The sequence below is a fragment of the Poecile atricapillus genome, chromosome 2, assembly GCF_030490865.1.
Source record: "Poecile atricapillus isolate bPoeAtr1 chromosome 2, bPoeAtr1.hap1, whole genome shotgun sequence".
In the NCBI taxonomy this organism is placed as follows: domain Eukaryota; kingdom Metazoa; phylum Chordata; class Aves; order Passeriformes; family Paridae; genus Poecile; species Poecile atricapillus.
The window spans coordinates 104,172,397-104,191,040 of NC_081250.1; the positions used below are offsets into that span (position 1 = coordinate 104,172,397).

At 44.9% G+C, this 18,644-nt stretch overlaps 1 protein-coding gene across 20 annotated transcripts in view; it reads left to right on the plus strand.

Moving 5' to 3' along the window:
- EPB41L3 (erythrocyte membrane protein band 4.1 like 3) overlaps nucleotides 1–18,644 on the plus strand; it is a 134,002-nt gene that overhangs the window by 38,290 nt on the left and 77,068 nt on the right. For 7 of the 20 annotated variants that reach the window (XM_058832135.1, XM_058832143.1, XM_058832138.1 and 4 more), the window contains exon 1: nucleotides 751–895. The exons of 1 other annotated variant lie outside the window; for it this stretch is intronic. The gene's annotated coding sequence lies outside the window, so the exon portion shown is untranslated. Of the gene's footprint in view, nucleotides 1–750; nucleotides 896–18,644 lie in introns of those variants that run through there. 12 more of the 20 variants (XM_058832150.1, XM_058832149.1, XM_058832151.1 and 9 more) reach the window with 3 other exon arrangements.

An 18,644-nucleotide genomic window follows, 5' to 3' on the forward strand; every position in this document is an offset into this window, starting at 1 on the left:
TGCAGAGGGGAGAAATAAATCAGTTTTGTGCTCTAAGAGGAGCTATGTATTTACCACATTGGAATGGTGCAATGCTTTTGTATGCACTACAAATTTTTGATGCTTTCTGACATGTGGCATGTTGTGGTACAAACTTGGAAGTCATTTTCAGTTTTACATTACCCCTTTTGGACCAGGAGCTGATGTGCAACAGGACCTGTATTTTATTTTCTTTACATTTTGGCAATCTTCTTGAGGGAAATACGGTTCATATTTTAAGAACGTGTAGTTTGTCACTGAAAATTAAAATTGAAAAGGCTGATAACATGCCCCCCACCCCCCATCAAAATCCCCATGTGTAATTCAAAGCCAGACCTTGCCAGCTCACAGCTTGCTGCTTTTAAGTTGACGGGGAGCTTCCCCATGGCGGGGGTTTGCCTGCAGCTGCAGCAGCTAAACTCATCTCCCTAAAGAGATGGATTCATTTAGTTGAGCCAAAAAACGGCCAGATCCCTCCGGACACAGGTGGGGATCCCTGTGCTGGGTGGCGGGGGCTCTATGCTGTGCCCAGGGAGGAGAGCAGGCGGCAGGGCTGCCCACCACAGACCTGCCGGCATCCAGCTTTTGCCGCTCTCCCCGGCGTGCGGTTCTTTTTTTTTTTTCCTCTCTTTTTTTCCCCCCCCTCCCTTTCCTTTTTCCCTCCCTCTCTCCGGAGGAGCCTCGGCAGCCCTGATTTGCTGTGGAGCGGCGGAGGCTCGCTCTGGGCAGAGCCGGGCTGCGCTGCCGCTGCTGACGCGTGGCCGCCGCCGCGCCGGGAGCAGCCCCGCGCCCGCCGCCGCCGCTCCACGGCCGAGGAACCTCCGCGCCGCTCCGGCCCCGCTGCCTGCGCTGTCCTCCCCGCAGCGGGGAGCTGAGGGTATGCCCGGGGGGGCGGGGGCAGATTGCATCTCCCCCTTTTTGTACTATATACCTATTTATTTATATATATGTGTGCGGGTATATGCAGACATATATAAATATATATGTGTATATATATTTACATCATTCTTAGGAGCCATTTTTAAGTTGGGGGGAGCGGCCTGTGCGTGCGGCCAGGCTGCCTGGGGGAGCCGGGGCAGGCAGCGAGCGGTGTCCCCCGCAGAGCGGGGAGGGCGGCGGGGGCTCTGCGGGGACACAGGCGGGCTTGGCCGCTCCCGCCGCAGCTCTGCCGGGGGGCGGAGGGTGGGAGGGCGATTGCAATTTTAATTTTTGTAGGACGATACGCATTTCTGTGGGAAACTTCTGTGGGCGGCGGAGGGGGGCGGGGGCGGCGTGGGGAGCACCCCGAGCCCCCCTCGGGCCGTGCCTCCCCCAGTGCCCCGCTCACCTGGGGGACGCAGCCCCTGGGCGGTGCAGGGGCCCGGCCGGGGCTGCGCTACTCGCCATGGGGGGGGTTACCCCCTACCCCCCCGCCCCGGGCCGTGGCTTCTGCAATGCGGTGGGTGTGGTTATGCACGGAGCACATCGCAGCCCCGGACCGCTGCAGTGGCAGCTCCGAGCCGGCCCCCTCCTGGCCGGCAGCGAGGGGCCCCGCCGGGCCGGGCTGCCCCGCTCCGCTCCGCTCTGCTCCGCCCCGCGCTGGAGGGATCGCGCGTCCCTGCCCGCCTGACCCGGCGCGGGCTCCCAGGTGCTGGAAGCACTCACTGTCCCCCATCCCTACTCCTGGCCCCGCGGAGCGCGGCGTGGAAGTGTCGGTGCCCGGCCAGGTCTGTGGGGAAAGGGCAGTGGAGAAGCCGCGGGTGCGACCCGAGTGCGGGCTGAGCGGGTCCCTAGTGCGCCCGCATCCTGGGTGCGGCCCCGCGCCCTTGGGCTGACAGAGAGGGACCGGGGCGGGTGGGTGGAATAGGATTTTGTCTTTTTCGGGCGTCCCATTTTTCATTCCAAGGAGAAACTTCATCACATATAGCGAGAAGCTGAAAAACTCGCACTCCTATGGTGACCGCAATAGCAAAGCATCCCCGTCCGGCCTTGCGCTGTCTTGATTTAATTTCTCTTGGGGCTGTGCTGGAGGAGGAAAGCGCTGGGTCAAGGCGGTTGTTACTCTCACCACTGTTCTCCGGCGTGTGCCCCTGTTCGAGGCAGAGATGGAAAGTATTTCCTCCACTGAACGTGCACGTTGCTTCCAAGTTGAAGGGAAACTACTTACAATGTTAGAAGTCTTTTCTGTCAAAATGATTGCAAGTCAGAGGCCTGCTTGACAAAAAAAAAGCCAAAAAACTCGGGTTTAGGTATGTCCTATGTGCGTCTGTTCTTTTACAGCCTGGTGAGCTGAATGATACCTTTTTGTTTTACTTTTAGTGTTGTCAGCAATTGTCTCTGTCCATAGAAAGCTGAAAGGTTTGTATAAAGAAAGCAAGTATAATTAAATCCCACAAAAAAATAAGAATATAAGCAAACTATATAAGGCTTGGACCAGTAAAGGTCAGATGCAACTGAATGTATGCTTTTTAACTAAATCTATGGAGAAGAGTCCTTTCATAGAGTATTAAAAGGTCAAGATCATCATGCTGCATCACTGATGTTAGATTCACAGGTCTTGCTGCACCTCTGAGTGTGTACATGCATAATAGAGTATGAGCAAATACTGCTGTGCTGGTCTCCCTGGGTTGGAAAGTTTCAGCACTAGTGTGAGGATGAGACCTGCATGGCAATCGGGGAGGAGAGCCTGAGAGCACTGCATTGGGGTAAGAGCTGCTGGAAGTTTATTCCTTGTGGCGCTGCATGAACAGGAAGACTCCTTGAGCTGCTGGCACACTGCAGACCTGCTTGCTGCAGCAGAGAACACGAAACACATCGGGAAACATGAAAAATACACTGGTTCTATTTAATCAGACCGGTACAGCCCCGGCCTCTCCCCTCACTAATTGCCTGCAGTCGCATCCCTCTGTTAGTGGTGCAGCTGATGGCCTTTTCTCCCCATAGGACGAGGAGCTGGTCGGATGCGCATCAGGAGCTCATCCCATGGGAGCCCGCTGCTGCGGTGGGCAGGTTTAGCCTTGAGGAGGAGCAGCGGGGGAGGAGGGGCACAGGGTGTGGCACCCATCCCCAGCCTCCCCCTGCGCCTCAGCCTTGGCAGCTCCTCGCTGGGTAGGGCTGTGTCTGACTGCTGGAGAGCTGCACCAAAACTGGAGAGGGCTGGTTTGGGTTGGGGTTTTGTTCTGCCTTCCGAGAAGGAGCAAGTGAAGGTGAAGCTACAACTTATGTAATTTTTCATTTAATCAGGGTGAAATATGTTCTTGTCTGTAGCGGAAACCTGCTGAATATTTAGTCTTTGATGAGAAAGAATTGTTATTCAGAGATTTTTTATTTGAAATCCAGGAAGGGGTAGGTGATAGTAGATTTGTCCCACAGCAATGTGGTCGCACCTATGTTTGTTGTATTTGTTGTTTTATGTATGGTTGTGAGTTCCATGGGGGTTATGCATGGTTGTTTTCTTCAAATATGTAAAATGTCTCTTCTTTGTATTTCAGGCATGATCTTGAGTTAACAGAAAGTTCTTGAAATGTGTTAAATGTGTTATTCACGGTGGGTGACATTCAGACTTGTTTCATGGAACTCTCATGTACCAGTAAATGACTGCTTGTTGTCTGAGGGAAAACGTCAAACCATTTATAAGTGATTATAAAAGACCTCTTGTCTCTCATGAGATGAAGCATCAGCTTTATCTCTTGAGCTACAGCATTTTCAACACAAAAGTGTGAAACTATGTGACTTTGTCACATCAAAATACATCCTTGGGTGAGACTGTGTGTTCAGTGCATGTTCAGTATATGTTGGGCTTTGAAAACGAAGGGTCAGTCTTTGCAGGGAGGGCTGTTGTGAGTCTGCAGGATTGTGGTTTTTTTGATATGTATAGCATGGCCCTAGGATTTTGTGGTTTAGTGTCTTATTTATCACATTTTTACAGGAAATATGTTAGACTGCAGTGTTTGAATGTTCAAAGTGTTTTTTTCAAACAAAATTTCTCTCTAATCAAGTGAGTATAAATGCATGCATATAACTGAAAAATATGATTGCTCTCAACTAAGCCAAAAATTAGAAAAAGTGTTTATTCTGGATGATGGATTGTTTTTATATGGTACCAAAGTTGTAGAGTATAAGAGTGTTACCCAGAACTAGACTTAAATAAGTATCACTAAGCAGTTTGAGTCAGTAGCATAAAGGAAGTATTTACAAGAGATGAACCATTGGAAGAATGATAGATTATATAGCTTTTATAGCAACTTTCTCTAAATTTTCAATCTCCATTTATAATAGCTGGGGAATTGTCCAAGTCTAAATGAGTATATGGACACATAGCACTGCCTCTCAGTAGCTGGCTTGAAACACCCAAAGAGAAAGGCTTGTTTTCTTTAGGAAGATCTCCATTCCTTAAAGGGAACAGCCCAGGTAGTGGAGAAGAGGAGCATAAGCACTTTTCTTGGCTTCAGTAGGGGAAAACCTACAGGCCCTTTGCTCCCTCCCCTGCCACTTTCAATTGTTGTCACCATCACCATCAGTGCAGAGGGAGCTCCGGAGGATTGCTGGGGACTGAGTACTTCTGGAAAAGCAGAAATGGGTCACTATTTGGGACAGCTGAGTTAATCTGAGACAGTGTGCTGTATAGACAGCAAAATCAGTATCTCCTGCACCCTTCCTGAGTAATTGATGCAATGCAATTTAAGTAATTATCAGCTTTTTGTCTCTGGAGGAAAATGACATTTTTAAATTTTACTCGGTCTTTGTATCAGCAGAGCTGTCTGTTCTTGTATAAACTGGATAAAAGCAAAAATGAGATTATAATCTGTCAAACCATGAATCTATCTGCATCCTATGGGGTGCAGTACATGAAAGAGTATTACATAAATGAAAGTTTAAAAAGTACACAGAACAAAAAAAAAATGGGGGGAGTGGAACTTTTCTACATAGACCTCTTCAATTTTTACCCTTTCCTTTATAGATCTTGTAAATACTTTATGTGCCACAGACAGAGAATCGTTTTCAGTGGCTTCACTGTCTATCAAAACTGATCTGTTGGCAAGCTGAGAAACAAAAGAAGTACTGAAATCCGCATGTGGATCACCAACCAGATGTTTGATCCCACTGAGAAAAGTCTTTCAGTTTAGAGGGTTAAGGAAGAATGTGGAAACTGGGGACTCAGAGCATGTGTCAGGGATAAAGGGCTAGAATAAATAAATGGAAAGCATATGTGAATAGAAAAAAATATTTTCAGGAAGGCAAAGGGAATGTGAAGAGAAAAAAAGCAGGATACAGTTTTGGATACCTGCTCATACACACACACATACCTGTGTATTTGTGTGAAACAGATGTTTGTTGGCAAATGGGACAGGAGGAAGCAGTCACAGCATTGCTCTGTTAGGTGAGACTTGGGAAAAGAAATGGAATAGAGAATGTTTGATGATTCTAGTTTTGGGCTATGTTAGAGTTGGGACTACCAAGGTGTAGCATGTGCCCATTACTTGGCTTTTACTGCTTTTTCCAAAAACAGGGGTTGAATTCTGTTCCCAGATGGGCTGCACGTAGCAAGTGAGGGAATAATTTCAGGTGGCAACAGCTAATCATGGTGGGCTTTTGTTTGGAGCCCTGTTGATGAACAGTGGGATGTTCATGTGAGAGAGGTAGGGAAAACACCTGGCCCATGTCAGACCAGGGCAAGCTGCACACTTATGCCTGTGTTTTCCTTCTGCTCTGTAGTTGTGTCCTGCTCTTCCAGTCAGGCTCTTGCCTATCACTCCCCCTGCAAGTCCCCTTTCCCTGGCTGCAGTCACTAGCTGGGTGCCTCTGTCTTTGGGCTCCTTGGTGGAATCCCTGCTGGAACCCAATCTTCTGGCACTCTCCATTCTTCCCATCACCTGGGAAAGTGGCCAAGTACCTGCTCTGCTTCTCCTCCTCCTCCTCATTTGAGATTATTCCTTTGTATTCCTTATCTTCAGAGCTTCATCCCTTGTGGTGGCTCAGTCACAGTGCTCTCCACCTCCCTGGAGGAGGTGACTAAATCCTGGGAGACAGCCACTTGCTGGGGTGCACCAGCAGCCTTTCCCTGGTGGCGGGAGGTGACACTGCTCGTGGCAGCCAGGGAACCTGACACTGCTGGTAGCAGTGGAGCAGGAGGACTCCCTGGTGGGGGAGACTACTTTGTTTAGTCCTTATGAATCTGAGGGCAGTTATGTGTAACACCTCCAGTTTCCTGGGACGTACTGGCTGCTAATAAAATCATGCTTAATAAGCCAGAAAATGTAAACAGGCAGTGAAGAACAGAAGAAGAACCAGAAAAAAACCACTCAGCTCTTCCAGACCTAGGAAACATATGTTTATACTAACTGAGAGACCTGTTCTTGCACCCTGACTCATGTCGGGGAGTATCTTAATCTGCCAGTCTTCCCACGGAAATCAGTAAGCCTGGCTGTGAAGCAAGGCTCAGTTTGGTTTAGATGGAGGTATCAAAATCTGACCCAGCGAAATCCTAGCTTGGGTCAGGAAGCTGTAATCTTTCTAAGGACCCTGGAAATGATTACTTCACCAGGTGCTCTGTATTTTTTGCTTTTTCTTTCAACTAAATTTCTGCTGTTGAAAAGCAAGCTGTTGGGGCAGACAAAGCTTAGCCCCTCTGCTCCCAGCATGGTCTGATTGCTGAATGTGACCCACGGATGCACTTGAATCCATACGTGGACACATGCATATATACAAAGAGAAACATCACTGCTTGCCTGTGAGAATTACTTGTAGCAAGAAATCCGATACCTCTGGTTTGTTCCTAGTAGCGGCTCCTAACCTTGCCTATCAGTAAATACAAGGTTTGATAAAGGTAGGGACAGCGGGTGATATATAAAAATGCATGCTCAGGAAAGCAGGGTCTTTTAGTTTGGCCAGATGGTCTTGATAGTCCAGGCACAGGTTGCACAGAGGCCTTTGGGTGGGGCATCTGGCACCAGGGAGGTTGGGGAATGATGGGCAGCTGCTTTTTTGGTCGGCATGTCACTTTGTCTCCAAGCAGGCATAAAACTCACTTCCACTTGAGGGGCTGGCCCAAGGCACAGTGGCTTCTTGTAAGCAGGTTTCTTAATTTATCTTTGTTTAATGATCACACAGTTTGCTGACACCACCAAGCGGTTTGCTGTGGCTGATGTGCTGGAGGGAGGGGATGGCATTCAGAGGGACCTTGACAGGCTTGAGAGGTAGGCCTATGTGAATCTCTTAAAGTTCAGCAAGGTTAAGTGCAAGCCCTGCACATGGGTCAGGACAAACCCAAACTCAAATATAGGTGGAGAGATGGATTGAGAGCGGTCCTAAGGAGAAATACTTGGGGATGTTTGTGGAAGAGAAGCTCAGCATGACTCAGCAAGGCATGCTTACAGCCCAGAAAGCCAACAGCATCCTGGGCTCCATCAAAAGCAGTGTAGCCAGCCAGCTGAGGGGTGTGATTCTCTCTACTCTGCTCTCATGAGACATTATCTGGAATATTGCTTCCACCTGTGGGTCCCCAGCACAGGAAAAGAGTAGACCTGTTGGGGCAGAGGAGGGCCACGAATGTGATCAGAGGGCTGGAGCACCTGTGCTATGAAGACAGACTAAAAGAGTTGGGGTTGCTCAGACTGGAGCAGAGAAGGGGGCTTTTTCAGTTAAAGGGGGCTTGCAGAAAATATGGAGAGACTTCTTACATGAGCATGTAGTGATAGGAAAAGATGGAATAGCTAGGTTTTCTAGAGAAGTTCTGGATTCCCCATGCCTGAAAGTCATATAATCATAGAGTATACTGAGTTGGAAGGGTCCTATCAAGGATAGATAAATTCCAACTCCTGGACCTATGCAGAACACCCCAAGAATCACACCATGTGCCTGAAAACATTACCAAAAGCCAGGTGTTCAAGGCCACATTGGAGGAGGCTTTGTGCAACCCGGTCTAGTGAAAGATGTCCCTGTTCGTGGCAGGGATGTTGGAACTTTGTGAGTTTTAAGGTCCCTTCTAACCTAAACTATTCTAGGATAATGGCAGTACGTGGCTCCTTTAACCATGTGTCTCGCTAGGCAAGTGCTGTTGTAAAATCTTAAGAACAGCCCTGGAAGGAGGAGCCCAGCTCTGGGGTTGAAAGGTGAGGTGAGATGACAAGGCTTTTTTTAACCTTGGAATTTGTCTTTTCCACTTCTTCTGTCATTCCCATTTAGATCATTCCAGAAGACTAAGGTTTTGGTCAATTATATGTGCTTAAAGAGAAACACTGTAATGTAGTTTCCACTGTACTGGAGCATTATTCTTGTACAGCTGGAGCTGGCAGCCTTTCATTCCTTTACCACCTCCTTTTTTTCTCCTAAAAATAGCAACACACTACAGCAGTATTACAGGAGAGGCAGAAGAACGTTTCCTGAGCAACAATTTTCGCCAGATAGTAGTTGAGGTAGCATCAAGAGCAGATTTGGGGGAAGTTGGAGGAAGATATAAATAGGAACAGAACAAAATGGGACAGATGCAAAATTGGTACGGAGGCTGGTCAGTGAAAAGCCTATGGATGGTGATGTTCATTGGGCTGTGTAACAGCCTGCCTGGGGAACTGGGAGAAACCTCAGCACTTGAATCATTTAGGAGTTGTCGAGACAGAGCACTCGGCAGCACTGTATGGGTAACAAACTCACGGTGCAGATAAGAGGCGTGGGTGACATGACCTAATTTCCATCTCTGATTTCTATGATTTATTAAAGAGTTTTGCAGACTTTCTCTTAGCAGGCTTAGAACTGGAGTTTGAAGCACAGCAATTAGGAAGAGCCTTTAATTTTGTGCCAGCATGCTGTCGGGGTTTCATCTGTTACTTGCAGGGGTAGTGTGCTAAGTGCAGCAAACAGAGGTTGGGAACAGGCTCTGTGCCAGCTTAGAGCTGGTATTGACACTGGTTTGCTTTCTGTGTTCAGTCCTGCCCTCAGTGCCACTACTCATACTTGTACATTTAATCTTCTATGGGCTATAGGAGATATTTTGGAAGAAAACCCAAAAACCCACCACCCACAGCCACTTCTCATGCTACCCTATTTAATGACACTCTCAAAAAATAGGGAATAGCTAATTTGTCTCACTGTTGTGATCTTAGGAATCCCTTTGTGCCTGGGTTGGAGAAGCAGAGCCAGCAAACAAAGCTTCTGCCCTCACAGGTTTTCCAAGATAGGGAGATAAGACAGCGGCCACTTCCTTCATCAATATATTTAAATATCTTCAGCCAGCTTTCTGTCTGCATAAACAGTGTACCTGCTTTTATTTGCACAAACTAAATATGCCACACAATTATTGTGACGGTGAAATGCTGATACAACTAAATTACTTGAAAGCTGAACTAAACATACTTGGAAAGCCGACCTTACACTTGTAAGTGTTGGTGCTAAGGTTGTTATTTCTGATCTGTTACCCCTTGACCACAGTTTTTGAAGCTAAACCACACAAAGTTCCATAGTTATGATTTGGAAGTTTTCTGTCCTCATCTGCTACTTCTGTGACTTAGATTTCTTGACTTACTCTTCATTGTGTGAATCTGAAACTGTTTTTCTTACACTTGCATCATGTATAAGCTAGGAATATTTTTCTATGTAGCTTCTCTGCCAACATGATAATGCAGAACAGTAAAGCCAGCCCTAGGGGACAGTGATTGGATTAAGGATGCAGAGCTGAAGAATAAAAAAAGTTCCTTTTTAAATTTTTACCCACTTCCCATTGCTGTTCTGTGGGAAGGGACATAAAATGTCTCTTGTCAGTTCAGGGTGAACTGCATGGTTTTGGGCTTACCCATGGGGACAAAATGGTTACACTGACCAGAAGGATACCATCAGCTTCTATAAAAGACACTTTCAAAGCAAACTCTTTACCTGGCTTTGGATGCCCTCCCTCTCAAGCTCCAATGTTGTTTTTACCTATCTGCTTTGCAGACATGATCAGTGTATTTTTCCCATCCTTTGTTGTTCTGAATCACCTTGCCTCAACCCAGTAGAAGTTTGGTTATTGCAATTTATTTTCCTGTTTCCCTGTGTCCTCCATTTTCCATCATCTGAAGCACCCCTTTCTAACTCTAGCCAGCGTTTCTTCTATCTAAAAGCAAAATAGCTGGTATGAAAAAAGATGCCCCCTGTGACCTTCTGATCCTATGACACTGCTTTGAAGAATACTGTCAGTGTAGTTATGCCTCCTTCTTTTAACCAGTCTGTGGAAATTGATAAGAGTGTTTGATATTCCATAGATTTGTAAGAAATAATGCTGTGCTATTTTTTTTTTTCCCCTAAGTAAAAAAGTGCTGGCATGCACTAGATGTGGCAACAAAACATAATGTTAAGAACTTTCTAATTGCATAAGAAGATACCCATCGTCCTCTGGCTTCTGAGCAGTTATAAAGGGATAAAACAGCTCATTAACTACATACTACATTATGTACTTTACTGAAAATGCTTTGCCACCTTTCTTTTAAGGCAGGCCAAGGTTATCACTGTTCCTAACCTGCAGAGCTGTGAGTGTGTTTCCTTGATAGTGTCCTCTGTGCCTGGAATGTTGTTGCAAGAAGAAAAAGCTCTGCAGGACAGTATTTGGCAAACAGATCAAGGTCTCAGCCAAGGAAATACATTGTCTGTTCATTTTCTAAACAAAACTAGCTCAGCTGAAGGCATGTGTTTTGTATCTGGTTTCCACTGGCTGTATTTAGATTTTGTAAAGTAGATGTGATATGCAATTATTTCTGCAAACGTGATGTTGTTTAAAAACACTAGTTGTTAAATATTTCTTAATTAAATGTTGGCTGCTGAGCCTGAAAGAAGCTGTCCAGAAATTAGAAGGGACAGCACAAATATTATCAAGAGTCTGAATAAGAGTTTACATAATGAACAGAATTATTTCCTACTTAAAAACATACTGGAGATGTGGGCTGAGCAGAATTCACTCTTCGACTAATCTCATGTTTAAACCAAACATCTTTACATTTCCAGGCAATGAATCCTGCTTTCCTCTGGCATTTAGTCTTCATGTTAAGACCTTGGATAGGCTTCTCTTAACATACTATTCTGAGACTGTGATGTATGGAAACCCCATTTTATTAACTCTGTGGAAAGTTTTAGAACTTTATTTCTTTCTCAACTCTGGTAGGACATACAGTGAGGAAACTTTTGATCACTAATGCTAGAGAGGTACAAAATTGGGACATAAGAATAACATATGGCATTGGTTAAGATAACAGTTCTGAAAAATGCATGGCATCTTCCAGAATTGGGGTGACAAGGCATATGGTAACAAGTGCAGTCCATCAGAAAAAGGCAGTTCCTTGAAAACTTAGTGTGAGCTTGGAGTATTTCACAGGCGCACCAAATAAGCAGAATTGGAAGGAGCCTTCAAGGATCTTCAAGTCCATTTCCTGGCCCTGCACAGGAGACCCCAATCATCACACCATGTGCCTGAGTATTGTCCAAACGCTCCTTGAACTCTGCCAGACTTAGTGCTGTGACCACTTCCCTGGAGAGCCTCATCCAGTGCCCAGCCACCCTCTGAGTGAAGAACCTTTTACTAATACCTAACCTTGGCACAACTTCAGGCCATTCCCTTGGGTCCCATCACTGGCAAGCTGAAGTAGTGACAGGTAAAGTTTTCATTCGGTTTCAAATAAAAAGCTCCTCAGACTCCTTAGTCCTCCCTGTCAGAGCCACAAGTACAGAACGCACTGCCCTTTCCAGGTGCAGATAAAGGCCTCAGCTTCATTTCTGTCACCTTCATTGCAAACCACAGCATTTCTTATCAGTGGGCCTGCACGGGTCCTCCCCTGCGCTGGAAAACAAAAGGTAGGAGGTGGCAGTGGGGACAAGGGTGAGGTCCTGGGCCCTCCTGGCTGTTGTGCTTGTGAGGAGCAGGACTTCACCCTTTGGTGCTGCAAGACATGGCTTTCTCTTCTCAAGGATGTTCTGTAGTAGCTCCTGGGCTGGTGACTGACTGACTGCTCTGCTTGGTCTTTTGTCGTAGGCGCCACCAAGATGAATAATTCAGTTTGTCAGGTGAAAATTTAAATTGCATCAGTCACACCTCTTCTAGAGTTATCCTGTGATTAAAAATGACAAACGGGTTTCAATGAAACACTGTTTTCATGTTCTCCTAACCTCTCAACACATACATATTTGAAGCTTAAGAGTGTCACACGCACTCTTCAAAATTCATCTTTAAAATTATATGTTTAATGTAAGGAGGGAGAAAAGTTTCACCTATAGTTTAGAGAGAAATGAAAGTGTTTCCATTTTCACTTGAAATATTGACCTTTCTTGCCTTGCTGCTAGGAACAAGCCATGGCTTTTCAGACTTAAATAATTTCTGAACTTAGCTGGCATGATCTCTTTGCTGAGAAGTGATACTTTTAGACTTGACAGAACCTGAATGATGAATCTGGTGGCCTACCAAAATAGCCTTACGGTAGCTGATAAATCCTGCGCAGTTATTGAAATCCATTAAAACCTTAATGTTAAATTGTTAACCTCAAGCAGTAGTATAACATGGAAAACCAATGCATTCCTTTCCTGAAGGTGCCCCGCTTTGTTTTTAAATGGCTGGTAGCTTCCAGCAAGGTTGTAGCCTCATCCCCTATGAAACCAGCCTGCAGTTTCATAAACACGAAGGCTGCATCTTGCCACTCAATTTTACTCTGCCACGTGAGGCAAAAGGCAAAACCAAGGCATGCTGTGACTCCTGAAGATGTTGGAGCCAACCGAGGTGGCTGATCCTGAACATCCCTAAGTCTTCATCAGCAGGCTACAGGCTGTGGGCTGTCAGGATTGCCAGCTGGCACTTGCCAATCATACTGTGAATGGAGCCTGCTTGCTGTTTCCAGAGATTGTGCCTCAGCAGTCGAGCAGATGTTGCCCTGCTCTGTAACAGTACTTGGAGATACAGGCTCCCGGGTTTTGGTGTGCAGAGTTGCAGAGCTCTGGGACTGAGGATGATGTGCATGTCTCTCCAACCTTCAAGTTTGGGTTGGGGGAACTTTGTGGCCTCAGAGGCTCAGCAGGTGTCCCAGACATTTGGGGCTCACAAAAATAACAGCATTTTGTGACTGTTTGAGGGGGGTTTTCTTGTACTGGATTTGAAGGGCTTGTGGATAATGAGTCTCCTGAACCCCACTCTGTGTGTCCACTGGGTGTTACACTGCCTTTACCTGCTTTGTTCAGCTTCCCCGGGGTCTTGTTATGTCATTACCAAAAAATAGAGCATTTGCTTCAGACATCTTCTCCCTTTTTCAATTGTGAAGCCAGTAATTTTCGTATAAAGTATCAAGTCCTCTTGAACACTGCAAGAATAGTACCAGACGGAAATGTTGTCAACCAGCTCTGCTGTTCAAGTAATCTCTTACATGAATGTGAAAAACACATTTTCCAGATTGAAGTGATAACCTCAATTTGCTGTTGCAATCTAAAGTAAGATATTAGACTATTCATTATTTTAATTCAGGCTTCTCTTTAAATTTTGGGCTTGAATGAAACAGCTTTGTAAACGATGTTGGTTATACAGTTCTTTCTAATGTATTTTCCATACAAAATGTGTAAACACATGTTTGTATGTATGTATGTATCATTTTTCAAGCTCTTTGCATTCCAGCTATTGGCACTATAAAAATGCATTAGTTTAATTGTTAAGATAATACTGCTTGGCCTTTTAATTTCCCTGGTAAAAGATGAGACAGTTTTTAAGCAAATAGAAGGTTTTTAACCAAAAATCTGTAAGGGTAAGAGGCTTTTTTTCTAGTCCATGGTCTTGGAAATTGGAAAAAGAGCTTTTTAAGGACTACTTAGAAATAAATGATGGATATTGGTGCCATCTCTTAGTGTGGCAGCTGGAAAGTTTAATTATAGTCAGGGAAGTCAGTTAGGGATTAAGGAAAGTGTTAGCAGAAGGGGTGAATGTTAATGACAGCTGTTTGCTATAGGCTTCAGTGAGGCAAAGAACATATAGAACATAAGTGTAGGGACAAACATATGCTGGCTTTGAAAAAACCTCAGACCTTTATGCCTTGGCACATGATGCCAGTTTGTGTGCATTCATTTTACCATCTCGCACATGTGGAGGGGGGAAAACTTTTTTTTCCCGAGTCCTCAGCACAGGGGAGCTTGTGTTCGCAGTTGGAAAACAGCACCTGGGCCAGGGATAAATATAAACTGGGAGAGAAGCATGTACTCATATCCTCATTAGGAGAGTGGAATTGGCCCGAGAGAAGGAGAACCATACAATGAAATGCTTGGGTTGAGGCCCTGACATCCACATGCCTCGCACTGGCTTCGCTCTTGTCCCAAACAGCACACTGCCTGTGCCTTCAAAGACCTGTGAACTAAAACAAGTTAGAAAACCCATGGCACTGAGTGTAGGGGTTGTTAGCACGTTGTATCTTGTGTTGCAGACATGCAGTTTGAAGGAAACTCCAAATTATTTTGCTTCTGAAAGTTGGGAAATAGGTCTGCATCTGCTCAGGGTACCCATAAATCCTGTTGTACAGGTTGGACACCACTGTTGAGGTTAGAAACAGTGCAAAGGGCAAGGATGGTTACAGCCAACACAGTGTTAGGGCTGAATCTGTCTTCCTGTTCTGTCATTTTCCTAGGTACTCAGTTTAGGTTTATTCATTCAAGTACATACAGTCTGTTCTGAAAATAGCTAAATAGCATTTTTTTTTCTTCTGTGGCACAGGTTTTCATATAAATTTTGTTTGAATGAAGAGGAGTTTAAAGGGATGTGTGCCAGACTTAAACTTGCTAGGTGCATACATGGCTTATCAAGTCTGTTTTCTAACAAAAAAACCTGCTTTCTGCAGTAACCAGATGTCATCCTCTGAGAAGAGAGAGAATGATAACATAAGCCATCTCTTGAAAAAAACAAAAACACACAAAAAAATGTCAACCCCCCCACAAGCCCAAGAAACAAACTTCCAAAGGCATCCCAAAAAACCCAACCGGCCCACAAAACCCAAACCAAAAAGCCAGCCCTTTTGTTATGAAGAGTGTTTGAAACAGATGTGCAATCGTGGCTTGTTGGTATTTCTACTCTTAGAGAAGTTTGGATTTATCCTTCTTGTGTGTCAGTTTTAAAATTGCCTTCTATTCAGCTGTAGTAGTAGACCTGCTGTACCTTACAGACTACTATGGCCACAGTATTAGAGGAATAAACTCAGAGAATCTTCTTCTCCATTAAAATTAAACTAATTTGAGCATATGTGTTATTTATAATACGTCTCATAGATTTATAGCTGTACATGATCTTCCTTGACAATTAAAACTTGCAGTGCACAAAAATGTATTTAGTTTAATAAGCTGCAAAACCGTCTGCTATGAGACTTCTGTTTGTTACAACACCAAGGTTGTTGCAAAAAAAATTCAACCTGTCTGTACTTACTTGCATGCAAAGAACCATAATGAATGTATGGCTGTGGTCTATAGGGTGGTACAGTCAAGAGCTTGAAAAATAACAAAACAATCTTCATAACAAAAATTGGAAACTTTTGGGTGCTTGCCAGTTTTGGTTACAGCTGGAGCTGGGTGGTTGAATGAAAGGGGCTGATGGTATATTCTGTCCTTGCTGGCTTGAGTAGGTGCTGGGTGGGTGCAGTGGCACCTAGGGGTTGTGGGCTTCTTCTCTGGCCCAGCTGCTTCCCACTCACTGAGGAGGGACAAAGGTATTTACACCTCTTGTTCTTGGAGAGCTCACAGTCCATGGGAAGTTGTCTGGCATTGGACAGAAAGCACTTCATGTGCTATTTAAAATGCTGGACAAGAATTCACAGCAGGCATTTCCTGTCATCTGAAGTGTGAGCAGAGGAAGAGGAAAAAGGGTAAAAACCCTAATAAAATGCATCTCACTTTAGGGATGGTGAAGCTGCATACTTGAACCTCTGTCACTAGAGGTTATGTCAAGTGATGTGCTGAACTGCAGATGAAATGGTAAGAAATAAAAAGAATCCTTGTCTTTTTGAAGGCAGCACACTTTTACAAGACTGTAAAAGATTATAAAAGGGGTGAAACAGGGAAAGACCTCGAATGTGTATGTGTTTTGGGAGTTGTGCCCTTGATTGTGTGCTTGCATGTGAACAAGAGAAGAAATCTCTAACTTGCTCAGTCTGCCTGCTGCAGTGGTTTTCTGGCAAGTTTTAGTTTTGCTTTACTTTTTTCTTCTCCAGTTGATTCTTCTCCCCTCCTCTCCCTTCCCCTACCCCTCCCCCCCACCTTGGAAAACCCATTAATTGCAGCTGTAATTCTGAGGCTTAGATGCAGTTCTGGGCACACATGACCCTGTCATGTTCCTGGTCTTATTTACTGCTAATGGATTACACAAAAAAGAAAGTCTCAGAACCCCGCCCTGAAATATTGCAAGCTGCTTTTCTTCTTAAGAGCTCCTAAATATCCATGCCCACACTTGCATCCACTTACACCAGCTTGGACTAGCTTCTCTGCAAGTTTTCAGCTGTCTGAATGCCAGCCATTGTCTACCACTTGGTTGGAATGAGGCAGTATCCTATATTGGCCTGTCAGCCCTTTCTTGGCTTCATGTCCCCAAGGCACATTTGCTGTCTGTATCAAAGGTAGGAGGAGAAGGTCTCCTTGGTGGCATAATGTAGGCTGGGGTTATGCTCCCTCTCTCGAGAAACCAGTATCAAAACTGTTCTTAAAATGCATTTTAAAGGAATCAGTCTTGATCTCTCTCCTGATTTTTCTATTTTTTCATTGGTGAGGCAGAGCATGTAGTTCATTTCGTGAGCATATTACGATTCCCAGATTAACCTGAAATTGCAGTCTTTCCTCACCATTTAACTTTTGGTTCAGGAAGGGTTGAGGCAAACATTTTCCAGCATACTGAGAGGAACCTGACACTTCTGTTGCAAATGACTTTTCCCCAAAAGCACTGCTTGCATTGGAGCAGTTTGGGCTCTGGCTTGCAGCCATGGGTTCACCTAAGCATGTTACACGAAGTGACAGGTAGACAGAGGTAATACATATTTTAATGTGCTTGACTCAGCTAGAGACCATAAAATGAGGTAGACTAGACTTTCCTTTCCTAGCAGATGTGAGCTTGCTCTCTGTTTATTAATAAGTTACGACACTGGCAGCAATGCCACTCAGGTCGCCTTAATGGCCCTGTGGCTCTTGAAAGTGGACAGGAACGCTGAGTTCCTGCCGTGTTTGGAAGGTGTTCTCAGCCCCTGTGGAACCATTACAGCAAACATGCTGGGGGTCAGCCTGGCCCAATTTCTAATGCCCCCAAGACCTGTCAAGGAACTGGAGTGCACGTCAGCAGTGAATGGAAACTATAGGTGAAATTGGAAATGTTTCCAATTGCTACTCCCTAATATCTTAATAAATATGAGAGTATCGTGGCATGAATGTACTTTGGATACATGGAGCTGCAGTTGTTCTAACATAAATCATGTGCACTCCTGTCACTGAAACTAGATCTTGTATGGTAATAAATGTTTTATTTTTTTGAATGATACCCAACGAAAGAGAAGGGACTTTAAAGTATAAAATTAAAAAAAAAAGAAAAGTAATATCTAGCTAGCAAGTGAAGCTTTTTCCTCACTTTTTGTGGAATAAAATGTAGCTAAGGTGGTTTTTATCCACTAGGGAGATCCTTAGGCAGGAGTGTGGAGAAAACAGTGTGGGTTTATGAATGCATCAAAGGTTAAAACTAAGTTGATAATTGTCATAATATGGTGAGAATATTGAACTCCTTGCTAGCTGGAAATATGAAGTACTGTTTTCAGGCACAAAGCTGTCCTTGCAAGCTCAGCATCAGTAAGGACAGTTGATCTTCAGCTGAAAGTAGGGTTTGGATGCTATTGCTCTGGAAAGAGGTGAACTGGTGGCAAAGAGAACAGAGGAGAGAAGAAAGAGCCTGAGAGGGGACTAAAAATAGGAGTTGCCAGAAGAGGCAGGGGATAGAGTGGGCAAACAGCAGCTGTCTGCGAGCTGCAGAGCCATGCTATGCATCCACTGTTTGCAGGGTGAGGAGAACTCAGTACATTTCAAGTGGGAAGAATTAGGTCAGACATTTGGGAAAATTTTCCTAAGCAGGGAACCATTACAATAAATGGAACATGTAAACTTCAGCATTGTGGGATTTTAGTAATAGGTGACATAAATATATGTCAGGTAGAGTTTAGGCAAGGGTGGCTGGGAAGGGGGCCATGGAGCACTGAAGTCACTGTGCAAGACAAGCTCCCTAATTAAGATCCAGTATGTATCTGATGTGCTTGTTTTGTGGTGGTGCTTTTGGCGTGTTTGCATGTCTGTGTCTTTCAAAGAAAATGTGGCTGTTGCTGTAGGGATAATTAATGCCATTCTGGAGCTGGGGGAAGAGTTAGTTGGTTTCTTGCTTCTTTTCAAACCTTTAAAGCAATGATTCCTTGAGGGTGAAGCGTCTGTGGCCCCAGCTGTAGTGAGACACATGCATATAGTGAAGGTGACAGAGAGCAGAACGGGGTGAAGCCCAGCTGCAGGGTACCACTTCCCTGGAACATTCATGACATCCAGGGAGTGGGTGGATTACCTCATTCATTTTTTAGTTCAGATGTAACAGCCCTGTGAATATTGGCATGGAGTTTTGTGTCCCCACAGAAAACAGACTGCAGAGTGAACAGAAGAGGGGAAGGAGA